Genomic DNA, 26,959 nt, shown 5'->3' with positions numbered 1-26,959 from the left:
TTAAACAGCAAGCCTGTGTTAATTTAAAACACCTCATACTCACAATGCTACATCACTGAATAAATCAAGTCAGCAAACAGCCACCAAACAGCTATTGTTAAAAATTCTTCTTCCAGAAGCACACTGCAGCCATTTTGCAAAGCCCGCCAAAACCGGCAAACGCAGGAAATCCATTGTTTTGCAGTGAACGGTGACGCCATCTTGGAAGCCTGCAAGCTCTTAAAACTGTACCCACATATTAAAAATCTTCAACATGAATCACAGTTCCACACTTCCAACTCCAACTCACCCAAGGCCCAGACCAGTCACAAAATTGGAATCTTTGGAGGGCAATACTTTTATGGGACAACATTTCTCCCAACTTCAGCAATGTGTCTGTAGACCTGCAAGCTCACGGTTATCTTACCTTAGACAAGGCAATCTAGCTAGTTATACTGTCTGAGTTTCGTGAGCAACACAGGACAATCTAAGGGGAGAGAATATAACATGGGGCAGAAGCCAACCTTCAGTCCAGCTGATCAGGTTACAAAGATGCAGGGACAATCTAAGTCAGGGAAAGCAATTCCTGAACAGCCCAGCACAGCAACTATGTCAGCCCTGCCCACAGGACAGATCAGTGTCCTGAGAGTACAGCCCAATGCTTCCACTGCAACAGACAGGGAAACTTTGGCAAACTGTCCAAGTCAAAACTCCCAGCACTGCACATATAGCCGAAAGCTAATCCATGAGATTGAGACAGAAAATCCAGGAGACACAACCATGCTTCTTGGGTGAGGTCAAAGATAGCAGTTCTTCACTTTGAAATGCTGACATCATGGTAAGTTGTCATTAACAAATTTTAAATTAGATTCAGATGCCATCATGACAGTACTATCAGACAAGGAAACATGGCTCAAAGGCCTCTGGCATTGAACAACAGACACTCCACTTCACGGGGTGGGGGAGTCCGACTCCGGTCAGCGGCATGATCCTGGAGCCACTGAGGTATGGCAGTAACAGATCTTTAAGCTGATGTACGTCATCCGTAACCAGACTTTCTCTCCTAAGCAGGGATGCCTGTGTGGCCCTGGATCTCCTCCAGACCTCAGAGGATGTCAAGACGGCCACTGTCATTAGCCAGCTAGAACAGCACAGTCCTGAGTACTCAAACACTAAAGAGTGTTCAGACTCGAATTTCACCTTCGGTCTCTTTTCTCTCTTTGCGGAGCAGGTTTGTTCATAACAGGTTCTGGAAAGTTCCCATCGGTCAGACCAACCTACCCATGAAATTACCATCACATACAGAAGACTACAAAGCCTTCCTTAACAGAAGCGTTCTGTACCCAACATCATTACAACACTCACCATGTTTTTTTGACCTTTTGGAAACACCCTGGTGCATCATCTTACAGATGGGTATAAGTTCAAGCTATCATTCTCTCTGACTTGTTACCTCCCTCCATACTTGGCAAAGAGGGCTCTTTGTCCTTGTTGTCCTCACTTTGCACTCATGCTTGGTGTCCACTGTTCTGTGCTCCATAATGCAAAGAACTTTGAGACATGTTTCTGCATGTGAGGAAGAGTCTTCTAGAAAAGCAAGATGTTGTTTCTGATATTGGCTGCTAGAAGTGCGATGATTACTATGAAACAAAGACCTGGGCTTTTTGCCTTTTCATTTGGTGATTTGGTTGTGGTGGGGAGGTGATGGTGGCAGTGGGGGGTGGTTGGTGATGGAAATTGGGGGTAGAAATGTATTAGAACCTGTCACTGGCCTAGTCTCTCCTTTGCCCGCAGCATGACTGCCTTCGAATGCATCAATGTCAGTTGTCAAACAACAAATCTGCCTGCTGCTTGCCAGATGATGCCTGCTATAGACGTCAAAAGTACAGTCAAGTCTTTTAAGTTATCCTGGTTGCAGGTTTTGATCTTTCAGACAGCATTTTATATCTTTTTCATCTGTAAGTCCAGGATTCTGGTAAACTAGGTCACTGTGCTGTAAATCTCCATATCCCTAAGGATACACTAGTGTTGAGCTGTTCATTTAGAAATATGAGGCAATTCCTTCTGGAATAGGCAACTCCTATGAATTTCACTGAACTCCACAATTTGGGTCATTTCACAATGTACATCACTCTCAATTTATGCAGATGCTATATTCTCTTAAAGGGCAGGGGTCTGTAAACAGTGCAAGAACTGGTTGTTTGTTTCAGATGTCCATGGGGCGCAATGATTGAGCATTGTTTTAACAATAAATACCGAACATATTAGGGAATACAGCAGCTATTTAATTAATCTATCTTGCTTCAAAAAGATATTAGGCCTGTTGCCTCTGATTAAAACTGCAGTGCCCAAGGAATTTTTAGGAACTATTTTACTGAATAATTATGGTAAATTTTAAATTCTTGATTACAGCTACTTACAGACCCAATAATTTCAGAAATTTTATGCTTCATATGAGTCTGCTAAAGCTGCTCAAGTATAATTCAAAGGAGTGTTTAGTATATAAATAATCAATAAACTTCATTATCATAACCGAGCCAAAAGAACATATTTTGCAGCTGTTTATATAAATTGGTGTAAATCTATATACATAAAGAATTTTCCCACTCATCTTTTGAATGAACCTCTTTAGGGTTCATGTCATTCATTTGAGAATCTAGATAATATGATGGTATCAGGTCGTCATCCAACATTCACACCAAGACAACTAAGTAACAATTAGGAATGGAAAGCCTGACTGATTTTTTCCATTCCCAAGTTGAGAGGTACCAATTTTAATGACTTAATTGATGCCTCAACTCAGATCAGTTAAAATGAAATAAATAGGGTGTGATGCCTGGAACCATCTGGTTTGAATGGGTGGTGCATTTACCGTACATGCCAACCTATAAACTTCAGAAAAGCCGAATAATCCTCTAAAATAGTGAAAGCTCAAAGCATATGACTCAAAACAACCCTAAACCAAATGCTAGTGCTCAAGGTCACTGCTTTAAGAGAACTGAATAAGTTAAAATAATTTATATTACATTGGATATTCTGGATTTTTATTAGTATTTTAGGATCAAATTCTGCCAATATAGTTTGTTTTTCCTTAAAAACTGAAGCCTTGTGACTTCAAGTGACATATGAAAAGTATTTGTACAGAGTGGTCATAAACACTTAAAAATTCTAGTGTGTGAATAATGGGCATTTGGTGAGAGTGGGAACATGTTGCAGAGGGGAAGGTGGCGTTGCATGCAAGACTGAGGCAGAAAGTAGTTAAGATTTTTGTCCAGTGCTTTAGTGCGAGCTAGTATGCAGAAAAAGGTTTGAGAAGATACAAAACCAAAAGTATATATAACTAATCTAGACTAAAATATGGCAAAGTAATTTTTATGTCTGGACTGCAACATGTGGGACTTGTTGGACAGTGCATCTGTTTTCAAACAAAGACTTCTGCAATTGATTGAGAACAAAATTATTGCGGACGCTGGAAATCTGAAATAAACTCAAAGTGCTGGAAATATCAGCAGGTCTGGCAGATCTATGAGGACGAGAAACAGAATTAAGTTTCACGTCAAATTATGACTCTTCTTCAGAACTAACTTTTGCAGTAGATGTCTGTCTTGAATTACTCTGGCTCAGAGTCATTGAGCTGGTGTGCAAGTTGATGACACTCACACATAATTGGGAGGGGTAGAAAGATCTCAGTCACACCTCGTAGGGAAATGCTGGTTCAGAGTGGGGTTGCTGTGTGACCAAGAGTGTACAGGTCAAGGAGGAACCAGGTGAGATGGAGAACAAAAATTCACCAAGAACTGACTGATCCTATTCAATGGATACCTGTCAGGATAAAAAACAGTCAGAAGACAGTTAGAATGCTGGCCATGGCACACTGGAGCAGGAGGCTGTCCAAACGGAGGGGATAGGGAGAAGGTGGCAGTGAAGTATAATGTAGTAGTTGTAGGGGGTTTAATAATTAGGGAGACAATCCTATTTATAAAGGATGCTATCACGAGTCACACATGGTATGTTGCTTATCTGGTGCCTAGGTGAGGAACATCTTAGAACCATAAAAAAGTTACAGCACAGAAGGAAGCCATTCAGCCCATCTTGTCCATGCCAGCCCAAGAACACCCAGGTGCCCTTTCTAATCCCACCTTCCTGCACCTGCCCATAGCCCTGCCAGCTTACAGCACTTTAGGTGCAGATCCAGTACTTTTAAAAGAGGTTAGAGTTTCTGCCTCTATCACCAACCTTGGGCAGTGAATTCCAGATACCCACTACCCTCTGCGTAAAAAAGTTCTTCCTCATGTCCCCTCTACACCTTCTGTCACTTATCTTGAATCTATGTCCCCGGTTCTAGAATTCTCCACCAAGGGAAAGAATTGTATCCTGTCCACTCTATCTATTCCCTCATAATTTTGTACACCTCAATCATGTCACCTCTCAGCCTTCTTTGTTTTAAGGAAAATAACCCCTACCTATCCAATGTCTCCTTGTAGCTACACTTTTCTAACCCTGGCCAACATTCTTCTAAACCTCCTTTGCACTCTCTCCAGAGCTATTACATCCTTTCTGTAATGTGGTGACCAGAACTGCACACAATACTCCAGTTGTGGCCTCACCAGTGTTTTATACAATTCCAACATTATATCCTTACTTTTATCTCTACTGGTTGAAAGGATATTGTAGGCAGGGGATGAAATCTAGTCACTGTGATCCATGTTGGGACCAATAAATAGGGAGAGTTGAGAAAGAGGTCCTGTTTGGAGTGTACCAGGATCTAGGATCAAAATTAAAGAACAGAGCCCTCAAGGGTTATAATCTCTGGATTATTATCCAAGTCATGTGTAAATTGACATAAGAAAATTATGGAGGTAAACACATGACTGAAGAAGTGGAGTGGGAAAGTGGGGTTCCATTTCATTGGTCAATCGTACAGGAAGGAACTCTACTATTGGAACAGGCTCCACCTGAACAGAATTGGAGACAGGAAAGGATAAATAGGATGATCACAAGGACTTAAAGCTCGTAAATTTGGGGGGAGAGGCAGTGTGGGATGAAAAAGATAGTATAAATAATAGTTTCAAAAACAAATGGAAGGGAAGAGAGGGAAGTATCAGCCAGAAATAGTGCTTTAAGCAGACTTTAGAAAACAAAAAGATATAATTAAATCAGGAAAGAGAAGTAAGAAATGTGTGAGTAAAACATTAGAGAAGAAAGACAGGTTAGGATATGAGTGTTCTTTATAAACACAGAGTATAAGGAACAAATTGAATGAATTGCAGGCAAAAATTCAACTTGAAGGTATGACAGAGCAGCCATTATTGAGAAATGGTTGCATGGTTTTAGGACTGAAAACTAAATATATTAGGTTAAAAGGTCTCCAGGAAAGATGGGGAAATGGAAGAGGAGGAGGAGTAGTCTAAGTAATTAAGGGTGAAATCACTTAAATGACAAGACCAGATATTAAAAGGCGTAAGCAGGCAATGGAGACTTTATGGGTAGAATTAGGAAATAGAAAAGAATTTAAGACTCTAGTGGGTGTTGCATACAGGCCCTCCAATAACAACTGTAATGTGGTGGATTATATAAGTGCAGAGTTTAGACAAGCATATAGCAAAGGCAGAGTGGTTTTAATGGGGAGGATTTTAATTTCCTTAAGATTGGATTAAGCAGGGTTGTGTATGTCAGAAAGGTAGTGGATTTCTTGAGTGTGTTCAGGAAGGTTTTCCACAATAATATGACCTAGAACCATGAAGGGGGCATGCCATATTGATCTAGTAGTGTCTAAAAAAAAGCCAGATTTAATTAAGAGCCTAACAGTATTTGAACATTTATCTAATAGTGATCATGATATGCTCAAATTCAATGTAGTGTTTGAAAGGGGAAAAATGCAAAAAAGCTATGAAAATTCTCAATTTATGCAAGGCTGACTTCAATACATTGAGATTGAGAATGTCCACAGTAACCTTGGCAAATCTGTTAACAGGTAAAATGTCAGAAGATTACTGGGAGGTTTTCAAAGAGAATTTAGTGTGCAGAACCAGTTTATACCTCTAACAGACAGAATTCTATTTGCCAAAGAAGGCTGCCATGCCTAACGAAAGAGAAAAAAATATTAAAAGCATGCATAAATGTGAGAAATAGCACATACCCTGATGAAAGGAAGAGTTACAAAGAACAGCAAAGGGTGACAAAACAAGTAGTAAGAGCTACAAAAGGGGAGCATGAAAAGAAGCTTGCAAAGAGCATCAAAATTAACAGAAAACCTTTTCTTCCAATTATATTAGGAAAAAGATGGTGATCAAGAGCAACATGGGGCCCCTTGAAAACTGGTAACAGTATTTTCTGTCAAAGTAAAGAAATGGTGGACATTTTCATCAGCATTGATAGTGGGGAAGAGGCATGCCAGAGATCCCAAGGAAATATATACTGATTTAGGGACAGGGACTCACAAAAATTAATATAAGCAGAATAATATAAAGAGAATAATGGTACCAAAGAGGGACAAACCGAAAGACCAGATGGTTTCCATGGCAGGGTTTTAAAAGAAAGTGGAGATGAGAACATTGCAATCCCCGAACTATAATCTTCCAAAATTGTCTTAATTCAGGAACCATTCCTTTAGAGATTAGAAAATTGTGCATGTCATTCTACTAATTAAGGAAGGTGAGAGGGGAAATCTAAGGAATTACAGGCCAGTTAACCTAACATCTGTTGTCAAGAAATTACTAGAGTCTACCTTTAAGGACAGAGTGACTGAACACCTTGAAAATTTCCAGCTGATTAGAGAGTCAGCATGGAGTTATAAGTGTAGTAGGCCATGTCTGATGTACCTGCTTGAATTTTTTGAAGAGGTGACTAAAGTAGTGGACAGGGGAATGCTTATGGGTGTTATGCATATGGACTTCCAGAAGGCATCTGATAAAGTCCCTTATAAAAGACTGTTAGTTAAAGTTGAAGCTCATGGAATTGAAGGAACATTACTGAGGTGGTTAGGAAATTGGCCGAATAGTAGGAGACAGAGTGTAGAAATAATGGGGATGTACTTTAGTCGGCAGGATGTGACGAGCGGTGTCCCACAAAGATCTCTGTTAGTGCTTCAAACTATTCACTGTACTAACTAGCAACTTAGGTGATGGGCTAGAAAGCCACATATCCAAGTTTTCCAATGACACAAAGATAGGCAGCACTGTAAGTAATGTAGATGAAAGCATAAAATTACAAAGGATCTCAATAAATGAATTGAACGGGCCAATATGGATTTCAATGTAGACACAAGCGAGGTCATCCATTTTGAAGCTAAAAAGGATAAAACAGTACTTTCTAAATGTTGAAAGCTAGAAACAGGAGGCAAGAGGCGGCTAGTTGATCCAGGAATATAGATCATTGAAATATCATGAACAGGTACAGAGAATAATCAAGAAGGCTAATGGAATGCTTCAAACTGAAGGATATTAATATTGCGTCAGTTGTATTATAGATCTGGTTGCAACCCATCTATTTTTTGAGCAGCTGACCAGTAATTTTTTTTTTTTAATTCGTTCATGGGATGTGGGCAAAATTGGCTGGGCCAACATTTATTGCCCATCCCTAACTGCCTTGAGAACTGAGTGGCTTGCTAAACCATTTCAGAGGGCATTTAAGAGTCAACCACATTACTGTAGGTCAGGTGACCAGTGTAGACAGACCAGGTAAGGTTGGCAGATTTCCTTCTCTAAAGGACATAAGTGAGCCACTTGGGTTTTTACAACAATGGTTTCTTGGTCATCGCCAGACTTTAATTCCTGGTATTTTATTGAGCTCAAATTTCACCATCTACCATGGTAGGATCCGAATCCGGGTCACCACAGCATTGCCCTGGGTATCTAGAGTACTAGTCCAGTGACGGTACCACTACACCACCACCTCCCTTCTTTTCTGGCTCTTGAATCTTGTAGATAAAAGTAGTTTGGGGCATGCAGGACTTATGGGTAATTGTTGCCATTCTAAAAAGATAAACATTGATGAGTATTGTAATGCACCAATCCCATGAGGTGGGAGTGGCCATTTGGCCGAGGTCGTGGATGGGCACCGCTGATCAATGGAGACTGAGATGGAGGATACAATGGGGCCGATACAGGCCAGTCGGTGACAAATTATCAAAGCCTCTGGAGAAAGACAAAGTAAACCAGGCACAGAGACACAGCCAGAGACAGCACAGTCGGCAGTGCATCAATAGCACACACCTCCGCATCGTGGAGTTGAATATGCTGGCTGCCAGTCAATATTTGTCATTTTAAATGGAGTAACAATGAATGATTAATGAAGATGTAATAATGTTTCAAAATTATAGTTAATTGCTTAGAATCTTAAGTTTTAAACTGCTCAAAAGTAGGTGCTGTCAGGTGTCATTAAAAAGCTTTACTTGGCTGAAGTTTGATGGCCCTTGGCCAGGTTGCAGGATACAGACCTGCATAGTCAGAAAGCATTCTATCTCACTGAACAAAACTTGAAGTTGCTCATGTTGCCTTGCTTTAATCAAGCCTCCCATCATCTGATCTTCGCTATCACATGGACAGATACACAGTTTGAACTGTTTCTACCTTCATAAGATAGAAAGATAGGTGGCGGAGTGAGCATTTAAAAAACTTTACAAAATAGAAGTAATTTAAATTCTAAAATGCAACAAGGAATTGCAAATTTTGACAATGTATTTGTGAAGAAAGCATGCAATGGGAGAACTTTAACAACACTCATGATCATTTTGGCACGAAGATAGAGTGCGAGAACGAACAAAACCATGATAATAGTGCAAATGGACGTAACTTTTGAGTTTGTTATTAGCATTTGAACCCACATTGTGACTGTTGGTGTATACAAATCAATTTTTTTCTACCTGTTGTCTCCCGAAAGCAACGACTTATGCTGGGTTACTATTGCTCAAGCAGTGCACACCCACTTCGATCTTTCCAAGTGACCATTTTTCATATGAGACATAGAATGGTCAGTACTAGCTGTCTGTTGACCTACAAGGTTCAATGAGGTCAAAGTCAATCCAGTCTTCATTTGATGTACATGCGAGTACTTCAATTGGGTAACGATCAGAGGACCCCTACCCAATGTTTCCCTTTCCAAATCCAGACATAGAGACTGATTCGAAACCAGTCATGGTCCTTAAGCAGTAAACAGATGGCTCTTTGTAAGGATATTTCTCAAGTTAATTTCTCCTCTTTTCTCCTAGGTCTCTCCAAAACAAATGTCAACCGTAGTCAAGAATCAATGTGTGGCACTTGCAGGCACAAACCCATGCCTAGTACACAGTGGTGCTTCAATATTCTTGTCTTCAATTTATGCACTGAGCCATCAGGGAATACCAAACACTATTAAAATAAAAAAGTAATAGGATGATACGGTGGCACAACATGTCATCACTTGGTTGCCAACATTGGTGTAGGGCTGAGGATAGGTCCCTTCAGGTCTAAGGGCATGTGACCTATCATTACTTGCATAAGGAGAAAAACCATATGTGCTTTTTTTTAAAGGAGACATTGTAAATTCCAATCTTCAGCTCCCCTCTTTCTTTGGTAGTAAATGTGTCATATGGTATAGCACTGATTCAAACATACCAGGATATGATATGATCCCAGATTTAATCTCTGTGCTCAAGTGGCTGTTCTCAATGGGGGGCAACAATGCAGCTGCCAGTTAACAGCAAAATCCACAAATGGAGAGCAGAGAGAAGAAAAACCACTGTTCCCTTTCTGGTCACTTTCCAGTTTGGAAACCAAGGTGAGAACATGGTTAGGTTAATCTGTAATACCCTCACAATTAAATCACAGTCAAGAAAAATCGCCATTTAGATGATGAGCTAGCCAGCTGTAGTGTTTGTGGAATCACACTTCAAAGATGAGAAGCAAGGTTGGAAAACTTGGCTGGAAAGTGTCTGGCTTTAAAACTACATTTAAGCTGGATTGGCTGTCACTTGTGTCAGCAGTACAAAATCTTTATGCAGACATTTGGAATATAAAGGTAAATTCTAACTCAGTATTCCAGGAATTTACATTTCTGGAAGAATCAGGCATAGCACCGAGATGATCCGCAGTGGTCCAATGGACAGAAACTCTGACAGCATGTAATAAACACAGTGAACTGCTACAATTAATCCCCTGAGTATTTAGCTTTCATTGAATAATTTCAAATACTCTTTCTGTAACGCAATACCAATGATAATGATTTCCTAAAACTGACCTTATGAAAATTGTTGTAAAATATTAAGTACATAAAATTTTTATAAGAAATGCCTGTTAAATAATGCAACACTAAATTAGGAAGATAATCAAAAACAGTCATTTTAAAAGCAAATAATCATTAAACAGTGAGTACTGATGACATACTGGATTAGAGGAGCTGTTGAACTAGGCAGTATAAGCAACCTGAATTATGATACAGATGGTTCTTTGTAAGGATATTTCTCAAGTTAATTTCTCCTCTTTCCTCCCAGGTCTCTCCAAAACAAATGTCAACTGCAGTCAAGAATCAATGTGTGGCACTTACAGGCACAAACCCATGCTCACTACACAGTGGTACTTCAATATTCTTGTCTTCAATCAAGCCACAGTAGTAACCCTTCAGTGCCTCTGCATCAACTATGCATGCTAATCCAGCTTCACTGCTGTGTACTCCCCTCAAGGCAGTACTCACCATGATGCCATCACTCACTTGCTTCCCTGAAGCTTATTCATGTAATTCTGTATATAACAGGGGTGGTGCTAATGACCAAGTGTGCCCTTGACACCTTCTTCGCTTAAAAGATAATTCTAGTTTATCAGGATTCTTTGTAATGTAATTACTCTAAATGAAGCAATGACATTTTTCAATCTCATTTATGAGTTGAATAAATAATGTTTTCTAAGGTGCATTTTTATTTCTAACAGAAAAATTAGCTTTTTCCCCTTAAAAACTTAGCAAAGGTTCATCAGGCTTTGCTGGTAAAAGCTGAAACCAATAAAATAATTGTTGTGGAGCAGGCATGTCCCCTTGACTATATCTATTTTTATTAGAAAAATCATTGGAAGATACCTCCTTCTGATTGCTCCAATGTCTGGCCCTCATGTAAAATCAACAACTGTATCACACATTCTTCTCAAGTCCCCTTAGAAACCCTATATTCCAACAGCTATCCCTCTCAGAACCAGCGAATAGCATGTGCACCTCAGACCAAGGACATGTGCATGCTGATCATTCTGTCCTGCTACTGCTGATCTGACTGTTCTATATTCCGTTTTTTTTTCCTTCTGCAGACATAACTCAATTATCCAATGTCCCGCTCACAGCCTAATTCTCAGACCAAGCGAGCCCTAAAAACCCTTTTGCTTTGAGACCTAATGGCTCAACTTATTTACACTCTCAACACTACTCCAGCACAACCCTGATCTCTTCTCACATCATCATAGGATAGTTATAGGACAGAAGGAGGCTATTCGCCCTATCACATCATGCTGGATTTCTGCAAGAGAGCTAGTGCCACTTATCTCCTTTCCCTGCATGCCCTGCAAATTTTCTCTCTTCAGATAATCATCCAATTTCCTTCCAATCCAGTAGATCCTAAGGTCTGCTTCAAACTAATCCTGAATGCTTTTGCTGACTTTGGACTCAGATTCTCATGGATAGCAAAATTAACAATGCAGGGCCTAAGTGATATAATGATTTTAAGATGACTACCACTGGCCCAATTCTCACTAACTGTAAAAAAAACCCCACAAACATATTTCACAAGACAGCATGAAAAGCATAACAGAATTACAGAAACTTTAAACAGTACTCAACACTAACAAAGTGTGCGGCTCAAAAAGAGGCAAAGTTTGAAATGTCATTTTCATTCAAAAAGAAAATAAATTGTGTCAAATTCCAAATCACACAGTAGCATTCTGTAACGTTTCCCAAAAAAGAAGAAAAAAAGTAAACTGGCAGTGAGTTCTTGAAATGCACAATTCTCTTCAGATATGATCCCCAAAGTACTCTGTGGATTAAAAGTATTACAGATGAGAGTGAAAGTGAGACATACCCACAAGTAAGAAAAAGATAGACAGGCGGAAACTGGAAAAAAGGTAGGGAAGAAGGAAATGAAAACTGGAAGGGTGGAATATTATGAAAAAGATTTATTCATAAGCTACCTTACATAAGAACAACTAATGTTGGTTATAAAAGCAGGCTTGTGTATTTAATGAAGTGTTCATTAACCATGGGAAAAAATTTGATTATCACTAACTGTCCTTTAACAGTGACAAATACAAAAGCAAAATACTTCTGATGAAAGTTCACAGAACTAAACATTAACTGTTTCTCTCTCCACAGATGCTGCCAAACCTGCATTTTCTACTTTTATTCTTTAACAAATACTGTTCCAAATGTTGCCACCACCCACCAATTCAATTCCTCCAGTGACCCAAATTCCACTGCTATTCTTCATGGAGAGCAAAACAACGTTAGAAGTTACACACAAATGGTTTGCTGTCTAGTAAAACTGTTCTGCAAATGAAAAGATGAACATTACATAGATCCCCCAACAACTGACCTCAAACACCATACTTTGAAAGCCAATCAATGTTGTTCGTATTGAATTTTCACCAGTACAACCCAGAGGCAAATCTAATCTGCTAGATGTCAGTCGTGCATGGAATGATGTTAAGTTGACATACTCACCTGCCAACAGGACCATTATTAATCCCACCCTTATGAGAAAACACTAAATACACCGGGGGTGACATAGTAGCTTCGCTGTTCAAGAGTTGGTTTCCCAGAGAGCTGAAGGTACAAAATCTCAGGCCTGCCTGTCAGTCAAAATTATCTGCCATAGGAGTTAAGTTCTCAGTTGGATCACTAGATAAAACCACTCAGGAGAAAAACTTTGCCCCAATTTTGTTTAGGAATCTGTAATAAATATAGAGGTTAGTATTATGAAAGACTAAAACTATTAAGTGTGTACCAGGTGGCAGATTCCATTGACTATTTAAAGGAAACGTGTGTGATTGGACCAGGATTTGTGGAATTCAGATTCACAGATTGTGCTAGAGAATCGAAGAAGCTCATATTATTTACAAAAAACACAGCAAGGTGCCAGTTAGGGAGTTCTAACTAGCTGATTCATCACTGATAGTATACATTTTGCAGGGCTTTAGGATAGTTGCCTGTAGAGCATAAAGGCTATTAAGAACAACTGACATAGTTTTGAAGCCACAGGTTTCCTTCCTGGGGAGGGGGTGGCGCTACTGAATATTTCCAAATCGATTTAAACAGTCATCAGCACATATCCAGTGGATACATTTGATTTTGTAAGGGGCCATATCTGAGATTTCTGAAGAAGCTAAGTATGGATTTTAATGGCAAACTAACCAAGTAGATTGAAAACTGGTTTGGCAATAGAGAATAGATGGTGATGATAAACAGCTAAGAGTAATGACTAGGGACATTGTGAAGGAACCTATTGAAAATACATCACCGTTCATGAATGTAGGGAACACTGAACTTCCCTTAATATTATGTTATTTGATTACTACTGAAGGGATAAATCACACTAAAAAGAATACAGTTGCTTTAAATATTTGGACAAGTTAATTAAATAAGTGGCATTTAATATGATGGGATGTTTAGTAATACATCTGGCAAATAGAAACAAATAGGTACTGCCCAATTACTGAAGGCGGTGTAGTGGTAATGTCACTGGACTAGCAATCCAGAGGCCCAGGCTAATGCTCTGTAACACAGATTCAAATCCCGCCATGGCAGCTGGTATAATTTAAAATCAATTAATAAATCTGTAATCTGTAATTAAAATGGAATGGTTACCATGAAACTATCAGGAATTGTCTGCTGTCCTTATGTGGTCTGGCCTACATGTGACTCCAGATCCACAGAAATGTGGTTAACTCTTAAACGCTCTCTGAAATGGCTAGGAAGCCATTCAGTTGCTACAGGAAAAGTCACTAAGAAATGAAACCGGACAGGCCACTTGGCATCGACCCAGGAACTGGAAACCACACCAGCACATCTGGCCTTGCCAACCGTGCAAAATCCTCTTTACTAACTTCTGGGGGCTTGTGGCAAGAGCTGTCCTAGTCAAATCAGACTAGTCAAGAAAAATGGGTGAACCGAATCATACCTTACAGACAATGTCCCTGGCATCACCATCACAAACCATGGGTATGTGCCTGGTGGGACAGGACGTACCCACCAGAGGTGGCAACACAATGGTAAACACTCAGGAAGGAGTTGCCCATAAAGACTTCAACATCAACTCTGGACCCCATGAAGTCTCATGGCGTCAGGTCAAACATGGGCAAGGAAATCTCCTGATTACTCAAAGACTCAGACATTTACAGCACAGGAGGAGGCAATTCACCCATTGTGTCCACATGATCAACAAAGATCTGACTACACTAATCCCATTTTCTGGACCTTGGCCCATAGCCATGGAGGCTATGGCAATGCAAGTGAATATCTAAATATTTCTTAAATGTTACGAGAGTTTCTGATTCAACCACCCTTTCAGGCAATGAGTTCCAGACTCCCACCACCTTCTGGGTGAAAAGATTTCTCCTCAACTCCCTTCTTAGCCTTCTACCTCTTACCTTAAATCTATTCTCCTTGGTTATTGACCCCTTCACTAATGGAAAAAGTGGCTTCCTATCCACCCCATCTATGCCCCTCATAATGTAATACACCTCCATCAGGTCCCTTCTCAACCTTCACTGCTCCAAGGAAAACAACCCCAGCCTATCCAATCTTTCCTCATAGCTCAGACCCTCCAGCCCAAGGAGCATCCTGGTAAATCTCCTCTGCACCCTCTCCAGTGCAATCACACCCTTCCTATAATGTGGTGATCAGAACTGCACGCAGTACACCAGTTGTGGCCTAACCAGCGTTTTATACAGTTCCAGCATAACCTCCCTGCTCTTTTATTCTATGCTTCGGCTAATAAAGGCAAGTATCCCATATGCCTTTTTAACCACCTGATCTACCTGCCCTGCTACCCTTAGGGATCAATGGATATGCACACCAAGGTCCCTCTGATCTTCAGTAATTTCCAGGGTGCTACCATTCATAGTGTAATCCCTTGCCTTGTTAGCTACCTACTGCCGCCCCACTGCACCCCCCCACCCCTCCCCAACATCCCATAGCTGATGAATCAATAGTCCTCCAGGTTGAACACCACTTGGAAGAAGTACTGAGGGTGGCAAGAGCACAAAATGTACTCTGGGTGGGGGACTTCAATGTCCATCACCAAGAGTGGCTTAGTAGCACCACTACTGACCAAGCCCTAAAGGACAAACCTGCTGGACTGCATCTGCGGCAGGTGGCGAGGGGACAAACAAGACAGAAAAACCTGCTTGACCTCATCCTCACCAAGCTACCTGTCACAGATTCATCTGTCCAAGACAGCATCTGTAGGAGAGACCACTGCACAATCCTCGTGGAGATGAAATCCCATCTTCACATTGAGGATGCCCTCCATGGGTTGTGTAGCAGTACTACTGTGCTAAATGGGATAGATTTTGAACAGATCTCACATCTCAAAGCTGGGCATCCATCAGTCACTGTGGGCCATCAGCAACTACAGAATTGTATTCAACCACAATCTGTAACGTCATGCCCTGGCAAATCTCCCACGCTACCATTACATGAAGCTGGGGGAACAATCCTGGTTCAATGAAGAGTGCAGCAGAGCATGCCAGGAGTAGCAGCAGGCATACTAAAGATAAGGTGTCAACCTGCTGAAGCTACAACACAGGACCACTTGCATGCCCAACAGTTGAAAGGGCATGCAATAGGCAGAACTAAGCGACTCCACAGCCAATAGATCAGATCTAAGCTCTACAGTCCTGCCACATCTAGTTGTGAATGGTAGTGGACAATTAAACTAACAGAAGGCTGAGGCACTACAAATATCCCCTTCCTCAATGATGGGGGAGTCCAGCACACCAGTGCAAAAGACAAGGCTGAAGAATTTGCAAGGATATTCGGCCTGAAGTGTCCAGTGGATAATCCATCTCGGCCTCCTCCTGAAGTCCCCAGCATCACAGATGCCAGTCTGCAGCCAATTTGATTTACTCCACATGATATCAAGAACCTGAAGGCACTGGATACTGCAAACGCTAAAGGGCCCTGACAGCATTCTGCCAATTGTACTGAAGACTTGTGCTCCAAAGCTAGCCGCAGCCCTAGCCAAGCTGTTCCAGTACAGCCACAATACAGGCATCTACCTGGCAATGTGGAAAATTGCCCAGGTATGTCCTGTCACAAAAAGTAGGACAAACCCAACCTGGCCAAATGCCACCCCATCACTCTACCCTCAATCATGAGCAAAGCAATAGGCAGTGCTATCAAGCAGCACTTACTCAGCAATAAGTTGCTACATGATGCTCAGTTTGGGTTCTGCCTAAGGCCATTCAGCTCCTGGCCTCATTGCAGCCTTGGTCCAAACATGGACAAAAGAGTTGAACTCCAGAGGTGAAGTGAGAATGGCTGCCCTTGACATCAAGGCAGCATTTAACCGAGTGTGGCATCAAGGGTCTGCACTGGAGTGCTGTGTTTGGCTGTAGTAGAGAGCTTCAGTTGGAAATTGATGACTGAGGGAGTTTCAGGGTTAAATTCTATCTAAAGTTTACTCTTTCTTTAATTTAGCAATTAACTAAAAGCTGCTGTTAGGTTTGAAAGAGGGCGAGTTTTAGTCCAGCCTTAAAATAGGGCTCATACAGGCTCTGGTGCAACTTCAACTAGTTAATTAGATAATTGGCTTAATCAGGTTTTCAGAGGCTAGCTTCAGAGAGTATGAAAAGTAGGCTATCTTATAGTGCTGACTTTGTCTGCCCTGGAGTGCTGTGTTTGGCTGCAGTAGAGTGCTTCAGTTGGAGATTGGTGATAGGGAATTCGGTGAGGAGGTGCTCCTTTATTTTTCTAACTTTCCTCAGTGACCTTAGTAAGTAGGAACTGGTGAGTAAATTAGAAAAGTGTAATATTTTTAAAATCCCTATACTTGGATTTAACTGCAAAGCGCCAGGAATAAGGGAAATCTAGGGCCAATATAATAAAGCAATACAAATAATCCAAAGTAGAATAAAGTTAATGTAAGGGAAGTAGAGTTAAGGCATAGCAGGGCAACTCAGTCAAGTGGAATGTGTGTCCTGTAATATGTGAAAAGTCATGAACGCTACTGGTGTCCTACATGACCACATGTACATGAAGAGCTGTCAGCTGCAGAAACTTGAGCTCTGGGTTTCAGAGCTCAAGTGGTGGCTGGGGTCACTGTGGCACATCTGTGAGACTGAGAGCTATATGGAAAGCACGTTCAAAGAGGTGGTCACACCACAGCTTAAGGGCCAGGAGACAGAGAGGGAATGGGTGACCACTAGGCAGTCCAATAGAAGTATGCAGGTAGTGCAGTAGTCCCCTGGGGTCCTGCTCACAAATCGAATTTCTGTTTTGGAAGCTGGTGAGGGCGCTCATTCCTTGGAAGAGTGCAGTCAGAGCCAAGTTTATGCACCATGAGCGGCTTGGCTACACAGGAAGGGAGGAAGAAGAAAGGGGATTCATTGTTGAGGGGAACAGACAGGCACTTCTGTGGCTGTAGACGTGACTCCAGGATGGTATGTTGCCGCCCTGCTGCCCAGGGTCAACGATCTTGCAGAGTGGCTGCCGGACATTCTTCTGGGGGAGGGTGACCCGCCAGAGATCGTGGTCCACACTGGGACCAATGACTTAGGTAGGAAGGGGAATGTGGTCCTGCAAACAGAATTTAGGGAGCTAGATAGAATATTAGCAAGCAGGACGGCTAATGTAGTAATCTCCGGATTGCTCCCAAAGCCATGTGCCAGTGAGCACAGAAGTAGGAGGATAAGGCAGATGAATGGGTGGATGGAAAAGTGGTGTAGGAGGGAGGGGCTTTAGATTCCTGGGATACTGGGACTGGATCTGGGGGAGATGGCACCTGTACAAGCTGGATGGGTTGCACCTGAACAGAGCTGGGACTGAGTTCCTTGCGAGGCATTTTGCTAGTGCTGTTGGGAGGGCTTTAAACTAATTGGGCAGGGGTGTGGGAACCAAGAAAAATGAGAGGAATATCAGGGTGCACAAAATACTGGGAGGGACAGATAGCACTAATATAGAGAATAGTAAGTTAATAAATAAAGTTAGGGTAAGGGAGAAAGTAACAAAATCTAAATCAGGGTTACTATGTATGTATGTGAATGCACAGAGTATAGTAAATAAGATTGGGGAGTTACAGGCGCAATGTGGAAATATGATGTTGTGGCCAAAAAAGAGACCTGACTCGAGGAACTGCAGAACTGGGTGTTAAATATTCCTGGGTACAAGGTGTTCAGAAGAGACAGGAAAGGAGGAGGGGTGGTGGTATTGGTTAAGGAGAGCATTGCAGTGCTGGAGAAAGAGGATGTCCCAGAGAGTTCAAGGACAGAATCAATTTGGCTAGAGTGAAGGAACAAAAAGGGTACAATTACATTGCTCGCTGTGGTCTATAGGCCACCAAATAGTGAGAAGGACATAGAAGAACAAATCTGCAGGGAAATTACAGAGAGATGCAGGCTGGGACAGTGGTAGTGTAAAGGGTGGAGAGGGGCAAAAGTTCCTAGATTGTGTTCAGGAGAATTTTCTACAGTAGTGTGTGTCCAATCCGACAAGGAAAGACCTGGTTTTTGGAAATGACGTGGACCAAGTAAATCAAATGTCAGTGGGGAAACATTTAGGAGACAGTGATCATTGTATTGTATGTTTTAGGTCGATGATAGAAAAGGATGATAGGCAATCCAGAATAAAAATAATTAACTGGACAAGCGCCGACTTCAATGGGGCGAAAACGGAGCTGGGCCAGATAGACTGCAACGAAAGATTGGCAGGAAAAACTATAGCTGAAAAATCGGCCACCTTCAAAAAAGAATTGGTTCAGGCACAGTCAAGGTAAATTCCATCGAAAGGCATAGGTAGGGCAAACAAGTCTAGAGCTCCGTGGTTGAAAAAGGAGGTTGAAGTTAAGATGAAGAAGAAAAAGTGCACTTATGACAGATGCCAGGTAGAAATACAGTTCAGAACCAAGAGGTATGCAGAAAGTTCAGAGGGGAGGTGAAAAAGCATATTAGAGAAGTGAAAAGGGATTATGAGAAAAGACTGGCAGCCAACATAAAGGGGAATCCCACAGTCTTCTATAGGCGTATAAATAGTAAAAGGGTAGTAGAAGGAGTAGGGCCGATTAGGGACCTAAAAGGGAATTTACACATGGACGAAGGGGCCATGGCTGAGGTATTAAGTGAATACTTTACATCCATCTTTACCAAGGAGGTAGATACCCAGGCCCTGGTGACAGACGAGGAAACTCTGTCACTAGAATGGTTCAAAATTGATAAGGAGGGAGTGTTGAATAGACTGCTGGTACTTAAGGTTGACAAGGCACCAGGACTGGATGAGATGCATCCAAGGTTATTGAAGGAAGTGAGAGTAGAAATTGCAGGGGCTCTGGCCATAATCTTTCAGTCTTCCCTGGACTCAGGGGTGGCGCCAGAGGATTGGAGAATTGCTAATATTACACCCTTGCTCAAAAAAGGTTGTAAGGATAAGCCCAGTCAGTTTAACTTCAGTGGTGGGCAAGATTCTAGATACAATTATTCGGGATAGAATTAGTAGCCACATGAAAAAATATGGAATGGATTTTTAAAGGGAAAATCGTGTTTAACTAACTTGCTGGAATTTTTTGAAGAGGTAACAGAAAAGGTCGATGAGGGTAATGCTATTGATGTGGTGTACATGGACTTTGAAAAGATATCTGACACAATACCACACGACCGACTTGTGAGAAAAGTTATTGCTCATGGAATAAAAGGGATAGTAACAATGTGGATACAAAATTGGCTGAAAAATAGAAAGCAGAGAGTAATGGTCAATGGATGTTTTTCGGGCTGGAGGAAGGGTTGTAGTGGAGTTCCTCAGGGGTTGGTATTGGGACCCTTGCTTTTCTTGATAGATATTAACCTGGTGTGCAGGGGACAATTTCAAAGTTTGCAGATGATGTGAAGCTTGGGAATGCTGTGAACTGTGAGGAGGATGGTGTGGAACTTCAAGAGGACATAGACAAGTTGGTGGAGTGGGCAGATAGGTGGCAGATGGAGCTCAATGCGGAGAAGTGTGAGGTGATGCATTTGGCAGACAATATAAAATAAAGGGTGAAATTTTGAAGGGGGTGCAGGAGCACAAAGACTTGGGTGTACATGTGCATAGATCATTGAAGGTGGCAGGACAGGTGGAGAGAGCAGTTAATAAAGCATATAGTATCCTGGGCTTTATTAATAGGGGCATACAGTACAAGAGCAGGGAAGTTATGCTGAATTTATGACCCTTGTTAGACCTCAGCTGGAATATTGTGTACAGTTCTTGGCACCATATTAGAGGAAGGATGTAAATACATTGGAGAGAGTGCAGAAGAGGTTTACAAGAATGGTCCCAGGGATAAGAAACTTCAGGTATGTGGAAAGATTGGAGAAGTTGGGACTGTTTTCCTTGGACAGGAGAAGGCTGAGAGGAAACTTGATAGAAATTTTCAAAATCATGAGGGGGCTGGGCTGGACAGAGTAAATAGGGAGAAGTTGTTCCCACTCATAAACAGATCAAGAATGAGAGGGCACAGATCTAAAGTGATTTGCAAAAGAAGTAAATGCGATGTGAGAAAAAACTTTTTCACACGAGTGGTTTGGGTCTGGAATGCACTGCCTGGAAGTGTGGTGGAGGCAGGTTCATTTGAGGCACTCAAGAGGGCGTAAGGTGATTATTTGAATAGAAACAAGGTGCAAGGGTACAGGGAAAAGGCAGGGCAATAGCACTAGGTCACAATGCTCATTCGGAGAGCCAGTGCAGACACAGTTGGCTAAATGGCCTCCTTCTGTGCCTTTAAGACTCTGTGATTTCGTGATTCTGTGAAGGAGCCAGAGCAAAACTGAAGTCAAGGGGAAAACCTCTCCACTGGTCGGAGTCAAAGGTTGTTGGAGGTCAATCATCTCAGTTCCAGGACATTGCTGCAGGAGTTCCTCAGGGTAGTGTCCAAGGCCCAACAATCTTCAGTTGCTTCATCAATGACCTTCCCTCCATCATAAGGTCAGGGGTGGGGATGCTTGCTGATGATTGCACAATGTTCAGCACCATTCGTGACTCCCCAGATACAGAAGCAGTCCACGTCCATATGCAGCGAGGCCTGGACAACATTCAGGTTGGGTTGATGTGTGGCATGGTTACTTGTCACTTAGGTGCCAGGCAATGACCAACTCCAACAAAAGAGAATCTAACCATCTCCCTTTGACATACAATGGCCTTCCGTTGCTGAATCCTTCACCCTCAGCATCAAGTGGGTTACCATTGACCAGAACCTAAACTGGACCAGCTACATCAACATTGTGGCTACAAGAGCAGGTCAGAGGCCGGGAATTCTGTGGAGAGTAACACTCCTCCTGATTCCCCAAAAGCCTAAAAGGCACAAGTGAGGCGTGTGATGGAATACTCTCCATTGCAGAGATTAGTGCAGCTCCAACAACATTCAAGAAGCTCGACACCATCCAGGACAAAGCTTGATCGGCACCCATCTACCACATTAAACATTCACTCCCTCCATCATCGACGCACAGTGACTGCAATATGTACCAGCTACAAGATGCACTGCAACAACTCACTCAAGGATCCTTCAACAGCATCTTCCAAACTGGCGACCGCTACCACCTATAATGACAAGGGCAGCAGAAGCATGGGAATACCACCACCTGCAAGTTCCGCTCCAAGCCCCACACCATCCAGACTTGGAATTATATCACTGTTCCTTCACTGTTGCTGGGTCAAAACCTGAAACTTCTTTTCTAACAGCACTGTGGATGTACCTTAACCACATGGACTGCAGTGGTTCAAGAAGGCAACTCGCCATGACCTTCTCAAGGATAACTAGGGATGGGCATAAATGCTGGCCTAGCCAGTGAGCCCACATCCAGAGAAAGAATAAATTTAAAAAAGGAGGAGCAAGATTTAAGTATGATTATTGCTCCAGCACTAAAAAAAATGAATACCAGGATATTGCCAGCAAGTTGAATCATGCCTTGGAATGCATTTACCAATTAAAACTAAAAGCCACAATAGGATTACCTCAACCTTCTCTAAGTCCCAGATAAGAGCCAGAACCAGAAATATCTGTCTTTATTTGGCATGAGTTTAAAATAGATTCACTAAGGAATAGTCAGGTTCAAGATGGATAGTGCTTTCTCTTTGCTAGGTTTCAAAGTTTTTGGAGACCGACAGCTTGTATTAGGACTGTGATTTACGTTCAGGAATCCAAGTTATTTTGGTTTAAAATGATTTGGTTGAATAAGTAAGTAGTTCTGTCTTCCTGACTGTAAGTTACTCAAGTTTGGGTAGATGCACTCCATTTCTTAATGAGCATGAACCTTCAGCACATATCTGTCCTTAATTTGGTAGTAACTGACAATGTTACGTAGGTAGGCTTAAGGATGCTTGTTGTAGAAAATAGAAAAAAAAAATCACAATGATCATAAGACGTAGAAGCAGAAGTAGGACATTTTGGCCCATCGAGTCTGCTCCACCATTCAAAGAGATCATGACTAATCTGATAACCCTCAACTCTACTTTCCTGCCTTTTTCCCATAACCCTTAATTCCCCCAGCAGGTCTGACAGCATCTGTGGAGAGGAAGACAGAGCCAACATCCCAAGTCCATATGACACCCCATCAGAATCTTCATCTGTTCTGATGAAGAGTCATATGGACTTGAAGCGTTAACTCTGTCTTACTCTTCACTGATGCTGTCAGACCTGCTGAGTTTTTCCAGCTATTTTTGTTTTTGTTTCAGATTTCCAGTATCAGCAGTATTTTGCTTTTACCCTTGATTCCCTTACTGATTAAAAAGCTATTTATCTCAGCCTTGAATATACTTAACAATCCAGCCTCTCCAGCCACTGCAATAAAGAATTCCACAGATTCACTGCCCTCTTGAGAGAAGAAATTCCTCCTCATCTCTGTCTTAAATGGGTAACCCCTTACTCTGAGATTATGCCCTCTGGTCCTAGACACTCCCCACAAGGGGAAACAACCTCTCAGCATCTATACTGTCAAGCCCCCTAAGAGTCTTATATGATTCAAAGAGGTCGTCTCTCATTCTTCAAAATTCCAATGAGTACAGGCCCAACCTACTCAGCCTCTCCTCATAAGAAAATCCCTCCATGCCCAGGATCAACCTAGTGAACCTTCTCTGGACTGCCTCCAACGCCAGTAGATCTTTCCTTAGATAAGGGGACCAAAACGGTTCATAGTATTTTAGGTGTGGTCTAACTAGTCCCTTGTTTAGTTTTAATAAGACTTCCCTATTTTTATACTCCATTCCCTTTGAAATGAAGGCCATCATTCCATTTTTTTCCCTCGTACCTGCTGAATTTGTATGCTAGCTTTTTTTGATTTATGCTGTGCTGTGACTCGGTGCTGCAGCTTTCTGTAGTGTTTCTCCATTCAAATAATATCCAGCTCCTCTCCTTTTCCTGCCAAAATGCATAACCTCACATTTTCCCACATTATATTCCATCTGCCAAGTTTTTGCCCACTCACTGAACCTGTCTATATCCCTCTGTAGACTCCTTGTGTCATCCTCACCACTTGCCTTCCCACCTATTTTTATGCCATCTGCAAACTTGATGATAGTACATTCACTTCCCTCATCCAAGTCATTAATATATATTCTAAATAATTATGGCCCCAGCACTGATCCCTGTGGCATTCCATTAGTTACAGGTTGCCATCCTGAAAATGCGCCCCTTATCCTAAATCTGTCTTCTTATTAGTTAGCCAATCATCTACCCACGCTAACATACTACCCGCAACAGCACAGGCTCTTACCTTATTAAATAGCCATTTTTTCAGTACCTTATCGAACGCCTTTTGGGAAATCCAAATATATTACATCTACTGGTTCCCCTTTATCTATCCTGCTTGTTACCTCCTCAAAGAATTCTAATAAATTTGTCAGGCATGATTTCCCCTTCATGAAGCAATGCTGACTCTGCTTGATTATATTATGGATTTCTAAATGTTCTGCTATTACATCCTTTATAAACATTTACCAATGATGGATGTTAAGCTAAATGGCCAATAGTTACCTATTTTTTGTCTTCCTCCCTTTTTGAATAAGGGTGTTACATTGGCAGTTTTCCAATCCTGTGACTTTTCCAGAATCTAAGAATTCTTGGAAGATTACTACCAGTGCATCCACTATCTCTGCAGCTTCTTCCTTAAATATCCTAGGATGCAACCCATCAGGTCCAGGGGACTTATCGGCCTTTAGCCCCATTAGTTTCCCTAGTACTTTTTCTCTAGTGATAGTTGTTGTATTTATTCCCCCCCCCCTTTTTGCCCCTTGATTATTTAGCATTTTTGGAATGCTATTAGTGTCTTCTACCATGAAGACTGATGCAAAGTATTTATTCAACCCCTCTGCCATTTCCTGGTTCCCCATCATTATTTCCCCAGCCTCATTCTGTAATGGGCCTATGTTCACTTTGGCCTCTCTCTTCCTTTTTATATATTTAAAGAAGCTCTTACAGTCCATTTTATATTACTTGCTAGTTTACCCTCAAAGTTCATTTTCTCCCTCTTTATTTTTTTTTGGTCATCTTTTGTTGGTTTTTAAAGCTTTCCCAATCCTCTGGCTTACCACTAATCTTTGCCACATTGTATGTTTTTTCTTTCAATTTGATACTATTTCCTTAACTTCCTTGGTTAACTGTGGTTGGTTTATCCCCTTCCTAGAATCCAACTTCCTTGGTTAACCGTGGTTTGTTTATCCCCTTCCTAGAATCCTTCTTTCTTATATTTGGGGCTGCTGTTCTGAGATTTGGGTCAGTGCATATTGAGTAGTGGGATTTTTGGTTGGATCTGGATGGGAGAGCTGATGGTGACCCCAGCTTCAACAAGGTTTTGAAGACTGAAATCTATCTAGGACAAGGAGATGGTTAGTATGGATATGGCAGACTAGTGGTTATGGTACAGGAGTGGTAATCTGGAAATTAGGTGAAATAGAACGTTACGATGGCAAGTTGTGAAATTTAATTCAGCAAATTAGTTAATTTATGGTCTGCACTGGACAAAATAACCATAGAAGCTTCCGCATTATTGTTTGGAGAATAAACCCTGGCCTGGCCTACTCATGATGCCAGTCACACACTGCATGGTTTACTCTTAATGGCGTCAGGGAAATTAGGGTTAGACAATAAATTCCTACAAAAATATATAATCTACTGTACAGCCATGGCAAGCATTGACATCAAAAGAGGGATAGACTATTGCTGCATGTCTTTAAGATGTGGGAATACAGAAAGATCATTAGCTACATTGTTGAAATAATGAATGGATAATTGAAAAGCTTAGAGTCATGAAAGACAGCAGGATACTAAATATGAGATTGGCAACAGCAATGACACGACAGGCAATGCTGAAATAGAATCATACAAATGGCCACCTCCCCTGAAGACAAGATGACAACATGCAAGAAGGGAGAAAAAGAGACACAAGCAATGACATTGCATAGCATTCCTTCAACCCAAAATGTGTGACAACATGATTTTTAATATTAACTTTTCAAAAATGGGACTTTGATCATTCACATCAAGAACAAATTCCTGAAGCCACATTCCAAAACTGCTCCTAAGTTCTGCTGCGGTAGATATGTGTCTGTTTTTGCTGCAGAAATATTTTTACTTTAAACCAACTGTGCGTGTGCAAAGTTGTTTCAAAGTCACAGTTCATAATTATTTTCCAAATGCCAGAACTGTTCCTAAAGACAGGATAGGTCTGTGTAGGCAAGTGGTAACAAAGCCATCTATAGTCATCTGTACAAAGGTAGGCAGGCACACTTCAACTCCTCAGCTGGCTGACAGACAGGTTTTTGGCTGCCTATGATGGTGGCATTTATTTGAAAGCAGAGGTGGTATTGTCAAAATGTGCAGTCGTAAACCACCTAAGATTGGTTGTGTGTGTGGCCTCAGAGCGCAGCTGTGCTACTCCATTCATATTAGAGGTCTGCTGTCATTAGACCTCCACCATTTTAAGTGAGACTTGTGTTGCAAGGTCTGGAAACATATACTTGATGGAGTACGGCTTCTGATATATAATCTGTTGGAATTCATTTCCTCTGTGTAGGAAAAACTCAATACCATCATATTTTGTTCCCTAAAAAACTTAAAATTTTGCTCTACATAAATTCAACTTAACTTCAAATCTAAGAAGCATTTGCCAGGAATATAATTACCAATGGCATACTGATTTGTTTTTGTCTCATCAGCCAGGATATTGCACATTTTTAAGTTTCTGAACTAGACTATACCCTCTCTAAATATTTAAAATTTTCTTGAAAAAATATTTTTGCAAATATGAATATTCAGAAAAGATTCATAAGTTAGTAAAACAATTGTGAGCAATCTCAGCTTTCATTTATTGGAAGCACCAGGAACTTTGTTAATATGCTTAGAAATGTTATGTAGAGATATTTATAACAACATAGTTCTTAAGACCTCCTAAAGCGATATCAACTCCTCCAGATCAAAGATATTAAGGCAGTCCCATAAAATATAATTTTTTGTAGTTTTTATTACAGAACAAAGTGGAATCTCACAGCAGTAAAGAACTCCAATCATTGAGGCTTGCAGCTGTGTAAGACCATTAAAGTACTCAACCCCCTTCAAGCTGAATCCTGCTATGCTAATTAAAATCCATCTGCACACAGCTTTTCGCTTAGTGCTTTTGTAGACAAAAGTCATGTCGCACCTGAAATTCTCTTACTACCTGAATATGCAGAGCAGCTCTGTCTCTCTAATGGCAAAACCTCATCAGTTAGAGGGCTCAGTGGCAATTGGAACTATTGTATTTTAATTGGAAAACAACAATACATGGGAAGGCAAAGGTGAAATTAGTCTTTCATG

At 41.3% G+C, this 26,959-nt stretch overlaps 1 protein-coding gene across 14 annotated transcripts in view; it reads right to left on the bottom strand.

Moving 5' to 3' along the window:
* Positions 1-26,959, bottom strand: part of fbrsl1 (fibrosin-like 1) — a 985,718-nt gene that overhangs the window by 246,821 nt on the left and 711,938 nt on the right. The window lies entirely within an intron of this gene.

Source organism: Carcharodon carcharias, chromosome 13 (genome assembly GCF_017639515.1).
Source record: "Carcharodon carcharias isolate sCarCar2 chromosome 13, sCarCar2.pri, whole genome shotgun sequence".
Classification (NCBI taxonomy): domain Eukaryota; kingdom Metazoa; phylum Chordata; class Chondrichthyes; order Lamniformes; family Lamnidae; genus Carcharodon; species Carcharodon carcharias.
Note: the sequence above shows the minus strand (reverse complement) of the source record. Positions and strands in the feature narration are given on the sequence as shown.